This window comes from Camelus ferus, chromosome X (genome assembly GCF_009834535.1).
Source record: "Camelus ferus isolate YT-003-E chromosome X, BCGSAC_Cfer_1.0, whole genome shotgun sequence".
NCBI lineage: Eukaryota > Metazoa > Chordata > Mammalia > Artiodactyla > Camelidae > Camelus > Camelus ferus.
In genome coordinates, this window is record NC_045732.1 from 47,769,911 (window position 1) to 47,786,396 (window position 16,486).

The 16,486-nt window shown below is 46.7% G+C and overlaps 1 protein-coding gene across 8 annotated transcripts in view; it reads left to right on the forward strand.

Moving 5' to 3' along the window:
* Positions 1–16,486, forward strand: part of NHSL2 (NHS like 2) — a 241,463-nt gene that overhangs the window by 118,561 nt on the left and 106,416 nt on the right. The gene's annotated exons all lie outside the window — the stretch shown is intronic.

Here is a 16,486-nt window from a genome sequence, read left to right on the forward strand (position 1 = left end):
CATTGTTAATCTTGCTAGAGGTTTTTCAATTTTACTGATTTTTTTTTTAAGAATGAGATTTTCGTTTTATTGATTTTGCTCAGTTGCTTTCTCATTTTTCAATTTCATTGATATCTGGTCTTATCTGTATTATTTCCTTAATTTTCTTACTTTGAGTTTATTTTTCTCTTCTACTTCCTTGGAGTGGGAATTTAGATTATGGATCTGGGGCCTTTCCCCTTTTCTAAGGTAGGCATTTAGGGCCATAAATTTCCCTCTAAGCATTGCTTTGGATGCATCGTACAAATTTTGATATGTTGTATTAATTTTCATTCAGTTCAATGTACTTGTAAATTTCTTTTGGGACTTCCTCTTTGACCCATGGATTATTTAGAAGTGTGTTGTTTAACTTCCAAGTGTTTGGAGATTTTCTTGTTGTCTTTTTTTTATTGATTTGTAGTTTGATTCCATTCTGGTCGGAGAATTCACTCAATATGATTTCAAATATTTTTAGCTTATTGAGGTCTTTTTATAGCCTAGGATATGGTACACCTTAGTGAATATTCCATGAATGCTTGAAAAAATGTGTATTCTGCTCCTGTTGGGTGGAGTGTTCTATGTATGTCAATTAAATCCTATGGGTTGATTGTGTTGTTGAGTTCTTCTGATGTTCTCTCTAGTAGATCTATCAATTATTGCCGAGTGGAGTGTTTAAGTCCCCAACTATAATTGTGAATGCATCTATTTCTCTCTCTCTCTCTCTATATATATATATATAAAATATATATAATCACAGTTGCTGGTGTTGTCATTTTCAAAATTCCTTCTTCAATCATTTCCTTTATGTTTAAAGGACTTCCTTTAGCTATTCTTTCAGGGTAGGTCTCCTGATGACAAATTCTCTTAGGTTTCCTTTCTCTGAGAATATCTTGGAAGATATTTTCATTGGATATAGGAGTCTAGGTTGACAGCTGTTTTCTCTCAGCAGTTGAAAAATGTGCTACTTTTTTTTTTTCTGAACTCCATGGTTTCTGATGAAAAATTTGCTATAAGTTGAATTGTTTTTCCACTGTGAGTAATGGATTATTTTTCTCTGGCTGCTTTCAAGATTTTTTTCTTTGTCTTTAAATTTCAGAAGTTTATTTACGATTTGTTTTGGTGTGAATTTCTTTGGGTTTATCCCATTTGGTTTTGCTCACCTTCTTCAGTCTGTTGGCTTATGTCTTTCACCAAATTTGGGGAGTTTCACCTTTTATTTCTGCTCTCCTTCTGGGGCTCTGATGATATAAATCTTAGATCTTTTGTCATTGTCCCACAGGTCTCTGATGCTCTGTTCATGTTTTTACAGTTTTCTCTCTGCTGTTCATATTGCATAATTTTTGTTGTTCTATCTTCAAGTTCACTGATCCTTTCCTCTGTCATATTATTTCTTCTAGCCAGCCTAACCAGTGAGTTTTTGTTATTGTATTTTTCAGTTGTATAATTTATATTGGGTTCTTTTTTATATCTTCTGTTACTTTGGTTGATATTTTCTATTTTTTAAAAATTTTGCAAGAGCATTGTTGAAGCATTTTATGATGGCTCCTTTAAAATCCTTGCTTAATAATGCCAGCATCTAATTCATCTTGGTGTTAGGATATGCTGATTGTCTTTTCTCATTTATGGTGTGATTTTCCCAGTTTTTGGTATGATGAGTGATTTTTTTTAATGTGTCCTGGACATTTTGGATATTATGTTAGGAGACTCCTATTTCAATTTTTTATTTTAGCAGGCAGTCATTTTGTTAAGGTTTAGCTGTTAGATCCTGGCCTACTTCTGTTGTCTGTGGTTCCAATGACAATTTAGTTTTTCAAGGCCTTGCACTGCTATTCTGGTCTGCTTTGTTCAACCTACAGGAGCATCCTGCTGGAACAAAATGTACTTCCATCAGACTGATATTGCCATGTGGGGATGTGAGACACCAGGCCCATGAACAAGGCAAGCTCTTCCCCAGGCCAGATGCCATGGGCCTTCCAGTTGATCCTTACTGGTGCTCCCAATGGCAACAGAAGGTGCTTCCCCAGACCACTCACCAAGTTCCTATTGTTAATGGTGAGAGACATCAGGTTGCAAAGCAGAAAATACCTCACCCCACCAACTCTCTGGGCATCCCAGTGCCAAGAGGGCTCCCACTCAACCTCTGCTAGTGCCACCAGGGAAAGAAAGGCTTACCAAGGCCACCTTCTCTCACTGGGTGGAGAGCTGGGAGATGCTGGACCTGGGATACCTTCTGCCACAAGGCAATTACTTTTAACACAAAATCCAAACCACAAGAAAGTTCAAAGAATCCCAGTTTGCTTTGGCAGCATAGAACTCATACTTCCAAATGCAGGGTAAGAGAATGAGGTCTGGGAGCCTAGGACCTAGTCATACTTCTTGTCTTTGGACAAGTCACTTCACCTGTCTGATCATTAACTGCCTCCTCTATAAAAGAGGTGAAAATGGCATTTCCCTTCCGGGGTTGTGTGAAGGTTTAAATGATCTGTGGCCTGTGATGCCCCAGCACATGGCCTGCTATAGTAGGCCCTCAATAAAGGAGTGTGCATAAAAGGATGAGGGAGGGGCAGCCTGAAACACCTTTTTACTCCATATTTTCAAAATTATAACATCTTTCAAACATACAGCAAACTAGAGAGGAAAATGTCAAATCTTAACATTTTGCCACATTTGCTTCAGATCTTTTCTAAGAGACAGCTCGTTACAGATCCAGCTGTGATCCCCACCCCATCCTGACTTAGAGGGAGCCAGAATCCCAAATTGGTTGTTTCTAATTCCCATACATGTATTTATTTATTTAGTTTTAATTTTTTTCTTGTAATGAGAACTCTTTTTTTGTTTTTGTTTTGTCTTTATGGGGAAGAGGGTAATTAGGTTTGTTTTTGTTTGTTTGTTTGTTTGTTTGTTTATTTAATGGAGGTACTGGGGACTGAATCCAGGACCTCATGCATGCTAAGCATGCGCTCTACCACTGAGCTCTACCCAGCCCCACCCCATGCATGTATTTATACTTTCACCACCTATATATGCATTCATGAAAAATATATATTGTTTTGCATGTTTTTAAACTTCATATAAATGGTATCATACTGTGCATACATATTCTTCTGCAACTTTGTTTTTAAACATGCTTTTGAGATGTATCCATGATGATACAAGAATTACAATTTATTCATTTTTATTGCTGTATACCATTCCATATAATGGCTGTACCAGAATTTATTTATACATTCTCCAGTCATTAGACATTTAGATTTCTTCTCATTTTTCACTATTTACAAATACTGCCATTATGAAATGCCTGCTGAAGCTTTCAAAAAGTCTCCAACTTCAAGTTTTGTCCAGTTTGGTGGCAGGTACACTTCCAATCCATAATCCCCATGTGGTGTCTGTGGGAAATCTCACAGAGGTCCATTAACCACAATCTGGTCCTTTTTGGTCGGGTGGAAGCTGGTTATATCAGGTCGGCTGGCTCCTGTGTGGAGTTGTTGTGGGTATTCAGGACTCAGTCAGAGACTCCAGACACATTTAGGAGCCACACATGTGTCTTTTTCACCAACCATTCTCAATCACTTGGCCTCATCTCATTGTGGCCCTATTAAAATTCTTCCTGTCCCTGTCATGTTCATGTCCACCCCCTGCAGGACACAACATAACATGTCCTCAGTGTCCCTCCCTCTGCCATTCTTTATTTGTTAGCCTGCAGTTCTGTGGCCTCTGGAAAGAGAGATGGCCTAAGGTTTATTCAGTATCTGCTCTGTACCCTAACACCAAGTTAAGTGCTCCAGATATCCAGTCTCATTAAGCAGTTGTTATCATTTCCATTATAGAGATGAGGAAACAGCCCCCAAAATGCGTTAAGTGAGTGCAGTCCTCATACCCTTGGGCATCATGGGCACTAGGGGATGGGGATTGGGGTGGGGCAGAGCTCCGCTGTGCCTTTGACCAGCCTTTGATGAAGGAAGTGGACTCAGCTCTCTCTTTGGAAGTTGGTTGACCATCCTGTAATAGGATTCTTTCTTTTACAGGATGTGTCCCTTTTTTTTGTTTGGTTTCTTTGGGGAGGGGGTAATTAGGTTTATTTATTTATCTTAATGGCCCTACTGGGGATTGAACCCAGGACTTCATGCCTTGTGCATGTTAAGCACGAGCTGTACCACTGAGTATACCTTCTCCCTAGAGGATGCATCTTAATCTTCCTTTGAAGTATCCCAAGAAATCAGGGGCTAGATAGGAACACAGATCACATCTCTGCAGTTCCACGTGTCATTTAACACACCCACTCACTCTCACACACACACTTCCTCTCTACTAACCCAGATCAACAAAGGGCCCAACACTTATTTACTGTCTGCAACCTTGCAACCTGTCACTTGACCTCAAGATACCTTGTTTATTCCTCATACCTCCTCTGTAATGAACTATTCTTTTCTCTTTTTTTTCTGGTTTGAAAGTTGAACCTCAGAGAGGTTAAATCATTTGCCGAAGGGTCCCAGAGCTAGGATGTGCTGGACGCAGGATTCTAAGCCACATAGATGTGAGGTGATCCCTGGAGAACTCCATCTCCAAACTGAAGTTCAAGTGTCACTCTCCTTGGTCAGATGAGCTTTGTTCTTTTAGTCCGTGAGTACTTAGAGTATGACAGGCTCTGCAACAAGCACTTGGTACCAGATGACACTGACTTCATGTAAACCAGAATTACTCTGGTACCACCCAACTTGGCTCTGGTCTCCATCAAGAGACAGTCGCTCTCTACTGAGTGAGTGCTTGATAACTCCCTTCTCATCCCATGAGTCAGTCAGTCCATCATTCCTTCAATAAGCATTTGAGTGTCTCCTGTGTGCCAGGCCCTGCACTAGGAGCTGGCGATTCAAGGATAAGGAAGACCTAGTCTCTGCCCTTGAGGAACACACAGTTTTGTAGCAGAAACAGACATATAAATGCAGAATTATCATCCAATGAATCAATGATAGTGATGGAGCATTGGACTTGAAGTGAGAATCCAGAGGAGGAAATCCTCAGCTCTGCTTGCATGAGTTAGGGAAGACTTCACACGGGAGATGAAGCTTCAGTTGGGTCTTAACGGATGCATAGACATTTTCTAGGTAGACTGTGGGGTGGCATTCTGTGCCGAAGGTAGAATAAAGGCAAACATGGAGTGTGTTTTGAAAATAGTCCATACCTGAATGTCAATCAGAGATCTCAACCTAAGTGCTGGGAGGGCCCAGGAAGTTAATATGAGTGAGTGAAGCAGGTCATGTCCAAAGAAAGACTAGCATGAACACGATAAGTTGCCCTCCCTGCCTGGAGCACCAGAGGAAGTATGGCTACTGTGGCAAACTGGACAGTCTGTGCCCCAAGGGGACAGCTGCTTCTAAGCTCCATTACTTGTCATCTGGAGTTACTGGCACAGCGCTGCCACAGTTTCCAGTTTCTCGAGATGCCAGATATTCAGATTTTTTCCATGTAAAATATTGTCACTTTTCAACATGGACAATGATTTCAAAGGTGTAAGCTACACCATCAAAACATGTCTCCTGGCCACTCCTTTGGGGCCTCCTAATATGACTCGAACATGGAGAGCAAAATACGAGGGCCGCTTGCCCTACCCTTTCCCTCTGCAAGGAGCCCTCCTCCTGCAGTGATGCAGGAGTGGTGAAGAAGTACATTCCCCTGACTTTCAAAATCTCCTTTCCAACAGGAGACAGCACAAAATAATATCCAAGAAGTTGAAGAAGAAAAAAAATGGGAGGAGGGTTTCATGTCACCCCTCTCTTTTCCCCATCTGGGCAGAAACATTTTGTGTCTGGCTTATCTACTCATCTGATTCCAGCCCTCAGCTAGTGAGTCTCAGCAGGCAAGGGGTGTGGAGAGGATGGAAAACAAAAGGAGTACAAGAGGGGCGTGGTGAGGACTTCTCTCAGAATCTGCCCACGCAGGATGTGGCTTGCCTTCTCTGTCCCCCTCACCCCTCGGTTCTGGGCTTCCTTACAAGGCCTGGCAGCCCTGACAGAAGCAGCTGCTACAGAGCCCAGCTGCTTTCTTTCAGGTCAGAGGGAGTAGGTCGGCCAGGGGTGGAGACTGGAGGTGTCTGGAGGCCTTGCTTTGGGACAGGGGCCTGGCAGACATCATAGATGAAGCCACCCTCTTGGGCCCTGCCCCAGGGTGTTCTGCTCTCCCCTCCCAGTCTCTCCAATCCCTTGTCCCTGTGATTTCAGCAGGAAAACATCTAGGCTGTGTTCGAACCACAGGGTCAGGCGGAGTGAGCTGGTCTTTGAAACAAAAGCCTGAAACTCCGTTCACGGGGCTTCCAGCTTCCATGAGGATGCAGTGAGGCTGCCTCTGTTGGAGATTGGGGGTCCCAGTTCATCTCCAGGAAGAGTCTAGGAGAGGATGGTCACCAGCTGACTTCTTGGCCTGGCTGTTTCTCCACGTCCTACTCTGCTACTCCCACCCCATCCAAATCCTTCCTGAGAGCAAGGCTCAGTTGCTCTGTTCTTTTTGTCTGTGAGTTGATCCTCACTCCCAACCCCTCTTTAGGGCCAGTAGGAGCCTGGGGTATTAGGGCCAGGCTGGGATGGCGTGTCCTGGAACTAGAGGGGGTTAGAAACTATCCATTACCCCTATCTGTAGGCAGTAGTGAGAGGGCCAAGGGAGTGGATTTAAGAAGCAGAATCTTGGGAAGAAGCTGAAAATCAAAGCTGTACCTAGCGTCCGGCCAAGAAGACAGTCCCTGAACCCAAAGAAGGAGCTGCAAGGACTCTGTAAAGTGATCAGGGAGCCTGGGGCCTGGGTTGAAGTAGACAACCTACTGTGTGCCTGTTGCATGGTAGGTGCTTTATTAAAGAAGTGAATGGATGGATGAATGAATCAGGGGAAGCTATGTAATTCAGGGCGCTCATAGACCCAAGTCAGGTAGAGAATTCTGGAAGAATTCTCTGGTTGCCCTCTCCCTTCTGGCATCTGTTCTGTGCCGGGCCTGGGCTAGGTGCACGGGGTGGTGGAACAGAGGAGAGAGGAGGGTTGGGCTCGGTGCTGCCCCGGGGGTGCCCACAGTTGGCCTGGGGGAGATGGGCATGCACACACGCAACCACAAGGCTCACATCCCTACTCCGGTGTTTCTTCGCTCCATCAGACCTAATAAATAGCCAGCTCGCAGTCACCTCATTTACTGTCCTAAAGTGAGCTTCCTAGAAAATATAAGCTGCCCCCACACATCATTTCACCCTGAAGACCCTACTTGAGGTCTTTGCAAATTTAGCCAGGTTAAACTTTGGGTGTCAGGATCCATCACGTACTAAACGTTATTAATCATGCTACCAGTAGTGTGCCATTTATGGAGAATGCTCCCGGTCACAAGGTAGTTTCTGTGTTTTGTTTGTCATCTTTGTGCTAGCTTGATGAAGTAGATAATGTTACTATCCCCATTTTACACATGAGAAAACTGAAGCAATGAAGTTTCCTTATGAAATTGCCCAGAGTCACCCAGTAGATGGCAAAGCTGAGATCTGAGCCTAGACACTCCAGCCTCAAGCCCGTACGCTTTCTGTTATGCTCTACTCTCTCGGAAACGACTTCTTTAGTGCCCCTGTGCACATTTCGGCACTCCTTACTCCAGGGCTCCTTTTCTCAGAGGCTGCTGTGCATCAAGACTCCTTGAGGCCTCCTCGTGACCCATGTGGTCCTGTCTCTCTTGGGCCCCACACACAGTTGATTATTTGGGCAAATATTGACTCTCCATCTCACCTGGAGCTTGTATTCTTATGCCCTCATCATTTCCCCACTCTGGGCAAATGGAAATCCAAGTTTCAGGTAGGATCTTTCCTGGAAAGGAGTGGAGATTCTGCAAGGACAAAATTACCCTACCCAGCTGTGAGGAACCCAGTTTAGTCCTACATTCAAAGCCAAGTGCATGTATTTGTTGGGACAATGCTTCCTGGCCCTTGTGTCACACACTGTGTGTGGTGAAAGGGATATAGAGATGAGTGAGGCCCAGACCCTGTCCTGAAGGAGCTCTCAGGCTAATTGGGAGGGTGGTGGGGAGCCAGTTCCAGATGGGCACAGCCAGTGCTATGGTCACGGAAGAGAAGCAGCTGGATCTAGGGACACAGGTCCATCTTAGGCCCAGCAAACTGGACCTTAAGACACGGCTACTCACTCAGTGAGGGAAGAGGGTGCCAATCAGGAATCCAAAAAAGCAGCAGAAGCAGATATCTGGGGCCTATGAGGTAGCAATGGAAGACTTCGTGGGTCTTTGGCTTCTCACATGCTTGGGGCTCAGCCGACACAACCAGAGACCAGGATTTAGGACAGCAGACTGAATTCCAGTTCCTCCGAGTTTGGGAACTCTTCTCCCAGTTGAGAAGAGTGGAAGAGAAAGTGCCACTCCTTGAAGGAAGACTCAAGCCCTCCTCAGTGTGAGCATCACTGGTATCCTTGTCAGTCTGCCCCTCCCACTCCCCCCCCCCATGCCATTGTGGTTTGGGCCCGCACAGAACTCTAAAGATTGCAGAAGGAGAGTAGCCCACAGAAACATCCTAACTGGTGTGGCCCTGGCTGTAGAGCAGGCTAGAAGCTCCCACGTGGGGGTACAAGGCCATTAGGGTCCAACCTGCACTGGATGCAGGGGCTGGGGGAAGCTAGAACCCAGGCACCTTCCCAGCTTCTGGCACACAGGAGGTGCTAAAATTAAAGAACAGCCCCACCGGGACCTAAGAAGCAGTCTGAGGACATGTCTAAGGGGTGGGGGAAACTCAAGGCAGATCTGGTACAGAGTGCACGATCTGAGGATAGCAGAGTGCAATAGCAGACCTTGGCATTCGGTAGGAATCTAGTAACCCATCCCACAAGCCCACACAAGGCATGGGGTCTAAGCACAGTTCCAACACTATGGGTGGGGAGGGGCTGGCAGGACCCAAACCTGCCAAGTGACTCTCCAGCAGCCAGCTGAGGCTCAGGAGTGGCTGCCAGGTCCCTTGGGGGTGGAGCTGATGGAAAGACCAAGGAAAGCGGCCCCAGACACAATGGCTGGTGAGGAAAACCAGCCCTTCCCAGTGGACGTGCAGGGGCAGGAGGAGGTGGGAGGCCCCTCGCGGCCTCTGGGGCTCAGCTCACCCCCAGCCTCAGATGCAGGGTCCAGGGCAACACATGCTATTTGCAGTGCCCCCTCTCAGACCGCTTGCTGAGGAGGGAACCCTCTAGCACCCTGCCAGGCTAGGTTCCCGTCGATTCCAGAGCTGGGCCGAGTTGAGTGGGCAGAAGGTCTTTGACCTTGCTTACTGAGACAGGCCTGGAGCAGCCAGAAACTGACATATAAATAGCTTTTCCTTCACTCAAGGGTTTAAGATGACCATGTGTGCCTTTTTATATCATGTACAGACCACATGCTTATGGCCCGCACAATTTGCATTTGTACAGACCTGGCAAAAGCAAAAGTCTGCTAAAAGCTGCTTTAGTTTTTTTTCCATATGAATGAGAACTTACCGACGCCAAAGGCCTGAGTGGGAGCTCCCCCAGCCCCCTCCATGGACAGGTATAAGTACCTAAACAGCTGCAGACCCCCTCCTCCCCTGCCTCTAGTTCAGAGAGACAGTTTCATGTTCACAGCCAATGAGAATCAAGGTTGCCTCATGGAAACAGAGGGGCTCACCTGCCATTGGTCCTTAGATGTTGCTAAGCACTTTCATTGGTCCGTTCCCACTATCTCCCTGGGCCCTGCATTCCTAACCTTTTAAGGTTTGGAGTTTCTTTGCTCCTAGGCCTGCCCACAGCCCCATCTGATAGGTAAAAGAGAGAGTCTTTTAGACAACACCAGGCAGCCTATCTTCCTGGAAAAGTGTCGAATGGCTCAAGACGCTAAAAAGCCATCCTTAAAATTCTAACAGCAACAAGGCAACTGCGCATACCCAGAAGACGACTTTGACCAGGCCAGGTGTTGGAAATGGCAGAAAGCTTATGCTTCCCAATTCCCACATATTTAAAACAAAAAGAAAAATACTCCCATGCCCCCTGAGGGCTGATAAGAGAATGAACTAATCAGAGTGATCACGCTGCACTTTGCCAGTATCAAAGTGAGCTGGCAGTGTTCATGATCGCTAAGGAATCTGGCCCATTTCCTCCTCTTCCTGTGGTTACGAATGCAGAAAGCTTATTAAAGTTGAGAGTCTGGTGGCACTGATAAATGGGCCATACCATCTGGATTCTGGCTCCCAAATCCTGGGCTGAGGATTATGCTCTCTTCTCTGGGGACATTTCAAGGACAGACACTACAGAGAGAGGGGGTTCAGGGGTCACTTTTGCCCTGTGTTTCTGCTTCTCAGTGTCTTTCCATGGCTGGCAAAGCCCCTAGTGCTGGCCCAGAACAAAATTCAGATGTAACAAATAAATGAATTCCCCTGTGCCAGGCACTTGGCTAGTTTCTCTTGTACACATTTAAGCCCCAAAACAACATGACCAATTTAGTATTGTTGTTGTTGTTATCAGGATTGTGCAGATGAGAAGACAGAGGTTCAGAGAGGTTAGGTGACTTCTCCAAAGTCACACAGCTAATAAGTGACAGAGCTGGCATCAAAACGCCAGTTTTGCTTAATTCAAAATGTAATGTATGAATAGGTCACTGCTCCTGAAGGAAGGGGGTCCATTTCGGGAGGAAAAAAGGGGTAAGTCTAGAAAATGAAGTAAGGGAGTATCCTGGTGACAGATGGAGCTCTTCACATGAATAAAAAATAGATTTGTCTTGGGAGAGATGGTACTATACTCCCCAGAGCAGTGGGCTTAGTCTCGTGAGAAGAGGAAAAAAATCACGTGAAAGTTGGGGAATCCCTTGTGAGAGAATTAAGGGGATAATCTTGCAAGAGTGAGTGGGTCATTGCTCACCCCCCCCCAAATGCAATGTGATGTACAAAAACTACAGCAGTTGTTCACCCTGAACGTGGTGAACTTAAAACGTGGCTGCCCCCTTAGTCCCCTCCCTCTTACACACCTCACTTCATCATCCTTTTTGCTCACCATCCTGAAATCATATCCAGGAGCCCAGTTGCCCTCATGCTTCCCACCAATGGGTCTCCCCCATTATACTTCCCTTACTTTATTTCTCAGTAGGTGTTGGCAGGCCGAGCAGGGGAGAAGGGAGCTAGCACTCATTGTATTTCTCAGTTTTGCTGAGACTTTGCTCAGTAAACTGTTCCATGAAAGCCATCAGCTTTGGAGACTGGTTCAGAGTGTTCCCATTCTCAGGGTCTTTGCATTCCCACTGGGAACAATGGCTATGGCCGTGGACTGAAGCATTCTAGTGGTGGAACTTTAAGCAACAGTCACTAAATGACAGAGGAGACACTTTGGGGCCTTTTTCTTGCTCGGCAAATCCTCTCTGCCTATATTGAGCCTGGTCCTGACTATAAGATCTTTAGCTCAATAGTTATCTTCCCAAACTGGATTCCAGGCAGTCCCAAGGAGGTGAATCATTAGTAAATTTCTCTCAACCACTGTGAGGTCCAGTGTGCTGATTTGGGTATAGAAAAGGCATGCCTTGTGCCTGGGTGCAACATGGCACCTGAGGCCAGCTCCTAGTGCTAGCAGCCCTTGGGGCTGCCCAGTCAGTTCAGATCAGGGGAGCAAGTCTAAATAGGGTGAAGAGGAGGAGACATTGGAAGCCAAGAGTGTCAGGAGGAAAACGTTGCCAACTCTGCCACACAAAGGAATGCAGCCTGAGGGCTCTGGAATCCAGCCTGGCAGTGGCTTCCAGGAGCCTTCATTGTAGGGCTTCCATATTGAAACAAACCCTGAGCTATCCAACCCAGACTTGGCTGTCCAGACTAGTTCAGTGCCATTGACACTTCTTTTCCTTTAACTGTGCCTTCATGCTCATGATGATGATGGTGATGATGATGGTGGTGGTGGTGGTGGTGATGATGATGATAATGGTGATGGTGATGATGGTGATGATGGTGATGGTGGTGATGGTGGTGATGGTAGTGATAATGATGGGTAGTATTTATTGAGTGCCAACTCTAAGGAAGGCACTAAGCTCAGCACTTTATGTGAATTAACTCACTCAGTCCTCACAACTCCGTGAGGCAGGTATTGTTTTCTTCCCATAACACCGATGAGGAAGTAGAGGCACAGAGATTAAGTGACTTTCCCCGACTTGAGTTTAAAGAAAGGTAGTTAAGAGGATGGGATGTGATTCAAGGTGGAGGTGGGCAGGGGCAACCCTGAGAAAAGAAGGAGCTGCCATCGTGGGCAGAAAGAAACACACGAAAAGCAGGTGCAGATAACTTCGTTGGTGGGAGGGGCAGAGTGATAGAGTTCCCGTCAGATGGCCATCACTTTGTCAGAATTAGGAATTTGTCCGTATTCCCTGGCTTGAGAAGGGGCGACATGATCCCACCACGTTCTTGGGGAGAGTGCTAATGCTTTGTTTACGATGCAGATGTTCTGGCAGATTCAAAACCTCCCCTGGGGATGGCAGTGGGGGGAGCCTTTTATTTCTCCTCCAGAGTGACAGGAGAGATGTCATCAGCATTTCCTTTAGGCAACACCAGGGGGTGCAGCAGCTCGTTTCTAGTCTCTGGCTTCTCAAACTTTACTTGACCTCTGTAGGCGGGTAGAGAAGCATGTACCTCCCTAACTGACGCAGTTGAGATGTTCTTGATAATAGAACACAAGAGTCCTTGCTTGTAGGATAATATTCAAAATTCACCCAAGTACTGATTTTTGTCTGTTGGCTCAACGAGCCTTCCTGCTAGGGAAGGTCCTGCTGTGTTCCAGGGCAAGGTGGCATGGCAGGGGCCGGGAAGCAGGGGTGGCAGCCAGGGTGGTGGCAGTGCCCTCAGCAGGTGGCAGTGGGCTGCAGAATGATGGGAGTCTTGGAAGAACTTGGTTGCCCGGAAGGCTGATATGGGGATCAGGACCGCTGTGTATGGTTCTGCAAGTTGTGCCCTGCACAAGGGCACCCAAGGGAGTGGGGACTGAAATTCAGCTCAAGCTCCAATAGTCAAGCCCTGCATCCTGAGGCCATGTTCCCTAATTCTCCCAAAGGCATCACAGCTCTCTAAATTGTGCATCCAGCAGGAGAAGTCACCTTTTTAAATTTGCACAAAAGTGCCTTATGAGCTAGCAGGGTCCGATGGGAGTGAGACCCTCCTACCTTCCTTATCCTCTCTGGTGTCCATTTTGTTTCCAAAAGCACCCTCCTCATACATTTTTTTAGCGATGTTTTCTGCCTAAGCCTCCTGGCTCTTTCCTCTTCCTGGAGCCTCACTTCTCTATAGGTCTATCACCCTTCCTCCTGCCGATGCCTCAATCCCAGTCCCCAGCTCCTACCTCGCACAGCAGCATGCATGTACTAGAAACACTGCAAGTGCCTGCTTTAGCACATCTGAAATCCAGTCACTTGAGCCATCAAAATGGTGGAGAGCTGGAGACATTCAAGGATCCTTTCCATCTTGTGCCACTCAGTGCTCCCTTCATTCACTCAGCCCATAGGCAGTGAGCATCTACTCTGTGCCAGGCACTCTTCTAGGTACTGGGGACGCAGCAGTGAACCAAGCAGGCACGAGTAAATCCTGTGGGAGCTTGTGTTCTAGGTCTAGTGAGATCACATTCCCTATGATTTCCCTGTCCTTCTGTCTTGGTCTGATGACCTGAACACCCTCCTCATCTCATCCTCTTCCGGAATGCCCCCTCTTGGCTCTGGCAAAGGCTTGACCTGCCACCTTGGCTGTGGTGCTCGGACACCCTGCAGGGAGGAGCTGTTTCTCATGTGAGGAACATATGTGTAAATTTCACTCTCCAAGTGCCTTTCCATCTGGGCCTGGCAGAAAGCTTCAAATCATTGTTCTCCACCTTGGATCACTTTTGTTCACTGTTTATTTATTGTTTTCTTGCCTGAAATCCAGTGAAGCTGGGTATGGGCAAATGTGGCACTAAACCCAGGCTCTGTGATGCGGCAATTATTAGAAGTGGTAGGGTCATTTTTCCTGTTATCTTTCCTAATTGTGTCTGTGGCGTCCTTCAGTACAGGTCTGTGGGCTTCTAGTTGCTGGATGTGGTCATGACCAGCTCTGTCTCTTTCATCCCTCCCCTCCTTTCCTTTTTTCTCATTTACTTAAATAATTTTTTTAAAGAAAAGTCAGAGGATAATGTAGCAAATGTTCATGTACCCTCCACTCCAAATGAACAAATGTTAACATTTGCATCATGTTTGCCTGAGATTTTTTTTCTAGCAAAATAACACATCACAGATCCCACTGAAGTCCTGTGCTGTCCTCTCGGTCCCATCCTTCATTGCCTTGACAGTGATACGCATTTGGGTCATGTTTATGTGTCTATATATGGTGTGTAGTATTAGTTTTTGTACAGTTAAATTTTGTCATAATTGATATTCTTAGTGAAATCACTGTCTAAAATGTGCTTTTTTCACTCAGCCCTGTATTTTTGGTCTCTGTTCCTTTCACACATATAGATGTAGGTTGTTCATGTTAACTTCTACATGGCATACCATCATATGAATAGTAAAATCTATTTTTTCCATCCCCTGGTGATAGAAACTTCGGTTGTTTCTATTTTTGACCATTACCAACTATACTGCAGTCAATGTTCTTGTGCATATGTTTCCCCACGCACATGTAGAAATTTCCAACTGTATGTATCCAGAAGTCAGACTGCTGGGTTGAGGGGTATGTCTAGATACTGCAAAACGGCCCTTTGAGATGGCTGTGCCAATTTACAGTTCCGCCAGTTATGTGAGAGGACCTCTTTCCCTGTGTCGACATCAGCATTTCCCACAGTGACTGCACATCCCAGACACTGTCATGCCACATGATCACCTCCCACCTGACCCACTTCTCCGTTGCTTCTCCCACATCACAGACAGGTCAGTCTTAGTTAAGATTTCCTTCTCTACAATGCGTTCCTGATCTGTTCCTCTAGCTGGAATCTAAGGCCCTCCACAGGATGGATGCAGGCAATCTTTCCAACATCACCTCCTGCCACTTGCTTCCAGCAAAGTCTTCTACTTGCAGGCTTCCAACCATGCATCCCAATCTGTTCATCTCAATCTGTTGCCTGCACACCTTGGGTCACGCCAACATTTCCTATACCTAGCCACAGGGTTCATTTCCACCTTGGAAAACCTCGTTTATTCCTCAAAGCTTGCCTCGATGACACCCTCTCTGGAAGCCTTCCCAGATACCTCCAGGCAAAACCTCCTCTTGGTTCTTCCCACTGCACTTGATACAGTATTTATCCCAGCAGCTTGTTTGGGGGGGGGGTTGGGAGGGAGGAGATAATTAGATTTATTAATTTTAATTTTTTTAATGGAGGTATTGGGGATTGAGCCCAGGACCTCATGCATGCTAGGCATGCACTCTACCACTGAGCTGTACCCTCCACCTTATTCAAGCAGCTTGAAAAAATCAGACATAGAGCCTCTGGACTCTTACTTACAAAGTAACTTTGGCCAACGAAGATCTCATTTTTCCTTATAGCTCAGAATGTCTTCAACAAATTAAACAAATATGAATCACATGCCTACCAACGGCCAGGCACTGGCTGGTGGCTGAGCCCAACAAGGCCCCTGCCCTCCTGGCACTCCAGTGTGATGGGATGAGGAGCAACAAGCGTGCCTGCCATCCTCTGAGAAAGTGGGTCCTCAGGCCTCTGAGGCGTGTGACTGGATGCCCAGGTCCCAGTTTATGTCCCTGGTGCCCGGCACCGAGGAGGGATCTTGAGAGTGAGCTTGCTTGTGTGAAACGCCAGGTACTGGAAGGCTTGGCGAGTCAAGAGGAGAGAAGCTGGCCTCACTTAGGTGACAGAGGTCCCAGGAGGCCACCAAGCCAGCCACCCTGGGAGTTGCCTGGGAGGCCACATGATTTCTGGGATAAAGCTAGGAGTCTCAACAGAAGGAGCTGGGCGTAGGGGTGCAGGAGGGGATGGGGCAGGGACCTGGCTACTCTCTGGTCCTCCCCACTCCTGCTCCTCTGGTCCACCTCCCCCTGTGCCCCTCTCCCAGTCCTCCAGGGGCACGGGACACTCTCACTTGCCTCTCCAACTTGCGCTGATGCTCTGGTGGTTTCCAAACTTGGCATTTTCCTGTGTGTGAAGAGGGAAGGCCCCCCTCCAGGTTGCCAATGGAAAAGCCAAGCAGTGGCCTCTCAGGAACCCCCCCATCTCGCTGAGCTTTCTCTCCCCGCTGCTCAGGCAACAGATCTGGGGATGTGTCACTGCCACCTTGCTCCGCACAGCCCCTCTGCAGACACTCCATTCCAGGGCTGCTAGCCAAAAAGAAGAATTTTCTCTCCTATTAACACCTGTTGAAGATACCGCTGTGGGCTAGCCCTCGTGGCCTCTGTAGGAGGCAGCTCGATTTCTACTTGCAAAAGGGCAGCAGGGATCTGATGTGAGCCTTTCCTGTGGGGAAACATTTCCTGCCATTGCCCAGTTGGATTGGCACCTTGTTTAAACAGCCATA